This window comes from Ambystoma mexicanum, chromosome 11 (assembly GCF_040938575.1).
Source record: "Ambystoma mexicanum isolate Mex_15411 chromosome 11, UKY_AmexF1_1, whole genome shotgun sequence".
Taxonomy (NCBI): domain Eukaryota; kingdom Metazoa; phylum Chordata; class Amphibia; order Caudata; family Ambystomatidae; genus Ambystoma; species Ambystoma mexicanum.
Window position 1 is genome coordinate 201855537 of NC_090934.1, and position 6752 is coordinate 201862288.

General features: G+C 46.1%; 1 protein-coding gene across 3 annotated transcripts in view; it reads left to right on the forward strand.

The window, feature by feature from the left end:
* Positions 1-4814, forward strand: part of LOC138503244 (uromodulin-like) — a 282160-nt gene extending 277346 nt beyond the window's left edge. For all 3 annotated transcript variants that reach the window (XM_069622836.1, XM_069622838.1, XM_069622837.1), the window contains one exon: positions 4373-4814. The gene's annotated coding sequence lies outside the window, so the exon portion shown is untranslated. The remainder of the gene's footprint in view (positions 1-4372) is intronic.
* Positions 4815-6752: the final 1938 nt, after the last annotated feature.

The following is a 6752-nucleotide window of genomic DNA, read 5'->3' on the forward strand; positions in this document are numbered from 1 at the left end:
CAATGTTATGGTCATGGATGCCATCATGGCTGTCGGACGGACTGAAGATTATAGTTGGATGTATAATACTGGCTGGAGCTGCACTGATCATAATAAGGTTCTGGAAAGCCCGGAGAGCACGCACTACAGACGAAATGATCGAAATGGTTGGTATGCACCCCTTGATGCCGACTGATGATGGCCAGCACACAGACACAATAATAAAAGAAAGAGAAAAACTGCGCAAACAGATCATCACCAACCACCTGGACCCGCTATCAGTGAAGCTCGAAAACCCAAGAAACCCGAGGAGCTACATCGGGAAATGGGTATACTGCACACCTGGAGGAAGCTGTGTGTATATGTATTGGTGATTTGAAGACAATGTCAACCACTATGGACACATGGGAGGAGTAACTAAAATATGGAGAGTAAGAGGAGATAAGGAAAAAGATATGTTTGTGGTGGAAAAGTGGAAAAGAGGGGGGACTGAAGTGGGAGAATGGGACAAAAGACTCCCCCCAATCCCCTCGCGCCCCTGGCCTAGAGGATCGCGACCCAGACACCCGCCACGAGATGAATTTGCCTATCTACCAGACGACCAAATACCCTGGTACAGGAACATACGGATGTGCCCACCAGCCTGCCCACCAGCCTGCCCTGCTCAAGTCGACACCTGCGGCATGGATGAACTCGACTGAACCATTCAACAATAAACACATCGCTAGAGATGCCATGACGACCTAGCCAACGGTCAGAACACCCGTGCAACCATGCACACTGGACACCCCCACACCAATCCACACGAAGAACATATTCAGTGCTATGACGTAGGTGACGGACACACCCACTGACGCGCATCTTTATTATTTTTCACATAGGTTTTTCAAAAAGCAGAAACGCAAGACGCACAAAGCACTCATCTAAAATGCTTGCTGACGCTTCTCCTAACCCATGCATTGTGATGAAAAATACAACGAAGACATGATACTGGATATGAAGCAATATGATACCATAACTTAAAGTGCTGTGCATTAAACATCCCCACCTATGCACCAGGCCCAAGTATGCCGCAAGCAAGAGCCTCCACGAACATTGAACGAACAAGAGTACAATTGCTGACCCTGCAGAATAAGCCCAGCGAGAACTGACAGCCAAGGGGGCAATGTTGCAACTCGCATGCCACAAGCCGAAGCCAAGGTCACGCCTGCAAACTAAGCTAGACACACAGTGGAAAATACAACATTAAATGTGCAGAATTCTGCCTCAACCACGGTCTCTCCTCACGTGACCAAGCCGAACCTGACAGGGTGCCAGACCCAGGAGGGAGAAGTCGCCTAGGTCCCACGTTTGAGACACAGGCTGCAACAATGAAATGACCCAATGGACACCTACAGCGGTGGGAATAGTCTGCTCTCAGGCATATGAGCAAATCCACGCATTGTCTGCATAAACACATAGTTACATATTGTTGCAAATGACAGGTACACCGCGAGCTGGGAACAACGATGGTCCCAGGCTGGGGGGCTCGCGAGTGGACCAATCAGAACATGGGGCACTCATCACTGACGCCATTAACATTAGCCAATCATTAGGGGTCTTCCTGTAACAATTTTCATGTATCTAATAGAAGGGACAACCCAAGTATACCACCTGACTGACCCTTAACCACTAACAGCGTTCTCTATACGTATGCTATACTAACCCTACCACTCGAGGAACCAATCCAGAGTGGCGATAGGTTTTTTGCCAACTTTCCCAGGTGACGGAAGTAGCGCGTCATACTGAGGCAAAAAGGGGCCTGCGAGCCCCACGAATTTCGAGAGTCAGGACGGACGCGTACGATCCTAGACCCATCCCTGCCGTTGTTCAATAAACAGCAGGACCACCTTGCTTCTTGTGTGTGCCTCATACTCATTTTTGGGATACGCGGGAGGAGTTGGGGCCTCCCAGCCCAGAGGTCCGCGGACGGCCCAGCCGACCCCGGGAGAATTCCCCCCGACAGTGCCCATGAGTATGTTCTCATATGGGAATACTAGCATATATTTGTGCAGTCATAATGGACATCATGCCATATATTGTGGGCAAAGGCATCATGAAAATGCATTGGAAATTTTGAATGTTTGGATTTGAGTTACCCTAAAAAACCAATTGCAAACTGTTTGGCTTCTTACCGAATTTTACTGAATAATGCACCATTTCAACCAATTTTTCGGATTGCTCTGTTTCATTTGTGGGAATTTTTTATGCCTCTCCAATTAAAAAATGTAAAAGCTGCCACTGGGTGAGTGACTGGTGGCTGAGTGACTGGTGGGTGAATGGGTATACATGTGTGAGTGCAAGGCTGGGGAGCAGGCAAGGGGCGTTGGAGCATGGATGTTTCCTTACATGTTTTACTCTTAGGTGTAGGCAAAGCCTGCTTGAAGGTTATTACATGGAGGAGGATTTCAGGGGATGGGGGCTGCAGTGCATGCAGGAAAAAGCTACTAAAGCTATTAAAGACTGATGGGAAGAAGTAAACCTGTATCTTTTATTGTACATGAACAACTAGGTGCAGAGATCCAGTTATTACAAAAACCTTTTCGCTTTCCAGTTAAAGATTATAAAATACTCCCATTGGCAATTATGGATTTACATTTTTACCCCCCAAAAAATCATTTTACTCCCCTTTAAAAAAAAAGGAGTAAAGTACTCCCACTTCCAAATACTATCTGGGGCACTGGATGCTGGGATCCATTGAAGGGAGCAGGTATCCTGAATGTTGTTGAATAAAGGTCATTGGGGGATTATGAAGCAAAAGAGAAGGGCTCCACCGCCTGTAAATCGTCCTTCATCCCAGGACGTGCTCATTGTTTAATCAGATAGTGTTTGGGTCTCATTCATTTTACTACCATGTTTTTCCTACTTAAAAGAATGTCAAATTCCCCAGATTGCTGCATATGCTAATCCTTTCAGTTGTTTGTAATAAGCAAGGGTGAAGTATCTGGAAACAGCTTCCTGGGCTCGTCACAATTTTTTCAGAGAGGTCTGATGGGTGTGCGAACCTTTCCTACTGCCCTCAATCCTCCATGAATTTCTCCGAAATTATTGATTGATAGGTTATTTATAATGCGCTTGTGCGCAAGTGTTCCTACCTTAATGCACGAACTTATGGTTTGTTTGAGACAGCTGGTGAGATTTGAGTTAATTTGAAGGTCACAAAGGGAACTGTGAGGTACACTCAGACCTCAATAGCCTATTAATACATCAGTGGTTTAAGAGACAAGCTGCAGTGTCTAGAAGAGTGGTCCAAATGCAGCAAGGGAGGATACATCCTTTCCCCTTTCTGAAGCTGATGAAATGAGTACCAGGGAGTTGGGAAACAATCCCTTGTTGATGAGCCAAGAAGCAACTCCAGGTGTGCATCGCCCTGTGCAAACCAAAAGTGGAATTGCGTCTTGCCGCAATATAAGGAGCGGTCGGCAGAGGCAGGGCTAGTCATTTTGCATCTGAATTTGTGATTATTGTTTGCACAGAGATCTCCTCGTGGGTCCTCTAGCACAAGTAATTAAGAGTGCAAATACGGTACACATAAAACACAGAAATCTTTACACATCGCCACTCCTGATGCACGACCTTACATTTAAATAGCTAGTTAGCCTTGAGACTTACCCTTCCTATGTAAGTCCAGAGATCAAGAAAAGTTACAGGTGGAGATTGCTGTAGCCAGATTACAGAAAGCTCTGCCGGGTCAGGCACGGTGCATGCATGTGGCAGTCTGTGCGGCTCCACGGCGCTACAGAAACCGTGTGCTGTGCAGAGGGCAGCAAAAACCTTGCCAACCAGGCCCTGGTTTACCTTACTATTTTTACCATACTACGTTCCTATGATTGATACAGGCCTAACACTGATCATTTTAATTTAAAAGAACAGTGTCAGTTATAAGGCTCTAAGAAGCAGGTGTCATCTTTTGTAGTTTATAAAATCAACAGAAAATATTAACTTGACATATACATTTTGTTATCCTTTTTTGAGTTTGCAGTAAACTTTTACAAACTTTACATTGGATATTAAACTTTACCCTGACACAGACCAACAACTAAACACCTGCTAGTAATCAGCCTTGAAACTTGAGCTTTTTATTTTTTCTAACTCTATGTCACTGCATTTAGACAACATATTCAATTTCAAAGCAGCTTTAATTGTTCGAACTCGCTTTGGAGATGCGAAGTTTGACCTGGTTGAACATGTGGATATTGAAGTTTCGCTCTTACTGTGGTTCGCCCATCCTCCGGTGATGGAAATGACGACAAGCACCTCAGAGATCCCCTTTCTTTACCTGACTGAGACCATTTTTGATGCATTAATGGACACATCTTAATAATCAATTGCCCTCTTGATCTTTGGGTTTTAGGCTGTCTCTGGAACCGGACGATGAACTCCCTGCTGCTGATGTCACGTCTGGTGACTGAGGCACCGGTAAATTGCCAATGGCCATCACTGCTTGAGAATGTTGAACCAACCCATCTTTGACATCCACCATCAGCGGATCCTGCAAGTGAAACTTTACTTGTGGAAGGAATGTGACTGACCAATCTCACGACCTTGCTTCGGTCAGACACCAGATGCATCGTGGACTTGACTTGCGAACTAAGAGTCATTTAGCAATGTGCATAGATTGATCTTCAGGACCTTTAAGTTTCATGATGCTTCTTGCAGGTCTTTGATGGACTTACAATTGAGGGAAACCGAGGACAGGACCAGCCTTACTCCAGTCTTCTCTTCATGCCGCATGTAAACCTAATATCTCTCCTGCAAACTTGTGTACTCGGGCTCAGGTGAAATAAAATAATTATTAAGAAATTAAAAGACTGAAGTGTATGAATGTATGAGCCCTGGTCCTTTAGGTTGGTGCATACCTTATTTTTTCTCTGGGGGAAAATAGGGCTAACTAAGCTCAAACATATTCACTTATTAAGGCGTGGGCACCATTGGGAAGCGGGGAGGTCGGGTAAAAGTATAGAACTGTGCAATTGGGAAATCCCTTCTTCAGACAACAAAGCCCTGCACACAAGGGGCCCGATTCATGGAAATGTGCGAAGAAATCCTGCAAGGGCTGTGCGCCGAGAAGGACTCTGAGCGAAGAATAGAAAATGCGCGCCCTGTGTTTTCATGGATTGTTTGTGCAAAGTAACCGTATTCGCAAGTCGCAGCCGGTATGCCCCCGACACGCCCACACACAAAGCAAAAACTGCCAGATTAGCTACCTTTGCATGCTCCCCTCGACGCGAAACACGCACGCTTCAAACTGTTTGTGGGGCCCCCCGCAAGCACAACTGCATCTCGGGGACCCTGCACAGGGTCCTCCATAACTGTTCCCGGCACCCAGACAACATGCATATGAAAAATCGTACCTCGGTCTGTACTCGGAAAAACTGCATGCGAACCCCCATAAACCGTTCCTGCACCCCTCTACACTGCTTACGCGCACCCCTAAATTACATTGGAAGCCCGGTTGTGTACACCTGCAGCATGCAAAATCCAACATGCAACCTCACCTCCACGTAACAAATCCTACGTGCAAGTGTACTTACGCCTGCCTTCGGGTGGCAGATCGTCTGGAGGACTTGTGTGGCCATTTCCCGGCCGAGAGCTTGCACGATCGAATCCATGAATATGTCTCGTGCCATGCAATAGTGGGTGTCCGAGGGGCTGCCTGCAGGCTGTCCCTCGGAATGCCCAGTTTTTCAAATGTTCTTCACCATTTCTCGTGTTCCACCCCCTTCCTAGCCCGCTGCGCAAGCCACGCCCATGCTCTGCATAAAGTCTCCTGAAAGGCCCTCGACGGCTCGCACAGATATGCTGAGCCAGAGCGAACTCAACGCAAGTCCAGGAAAAGTGCTGCGCATTCGTTTCCATGAATCAAAGAAGGCGGTTTTGGGCGCAGTTGCGCGTTCAAGTACCCTATTTTCCATGCAGATAATTCCATGAATCGGGCCCAGTGTCATTCCACCGCTGCATCAGCCGCAGCCAAGTGCCTCCCAATTTATAGTGACAATTTAAACTCCCATCGCCGCCAGTTCGAGTGAGTTCGAACCAGACAACCACTACGGACAAAAGTGCATTGCATTCAGAAATAGTCAACTTTTATAAACGTTTATGTTTGTCACTTATAGGGCACTTGCAACCGGAAAGGGTATCTAAGTTTTGGCAAATCAGAGTGGGGAGCGGTTCAGATATATGCGTTTATTTGGTTTTTATCATTTCTGTGGTGTTTAAGCCTCAAAGTCTACCTAACAGATGAAAATCTTTGATAGAGGGACTCAATTGGAGGACAGGTTGCAGGCGATCTAGTTTGACAACCTGGTGCTTCAACCAGGGTGGGCAGCATGACTCCTGAATTCTCTAGGTGGGGGTATGCGGCTGTCTTTGGCAGAGTACTTATGATGATGGGAGGCAGAATTAACTGCTTTCAGTCATTTTGTTATTCCTCCTGATATGAAATATCAAGGCATTGGATGCAAATACATTAGGGAAACTGGGAACCCAAGAGGTATTGGAAAGGACCCATAGGGCAGGCAAAGAGTTATGTGTCCAATTCGATGCACTCAGAGGTGTAGAGTCTGGATCCAGCTTGACTCACAAAGGAAATAATACAATTGAAAGTATGTGTGATGGATTCAACTTAATGTTTGGTTCACTAGTGAATTCTGAGAAAAATGCACGTAAGTGTAAAATGTTATGATTTCCAATGAGAGCGCATTTTAAACTCCAATGCTACACATCTGTGAGGC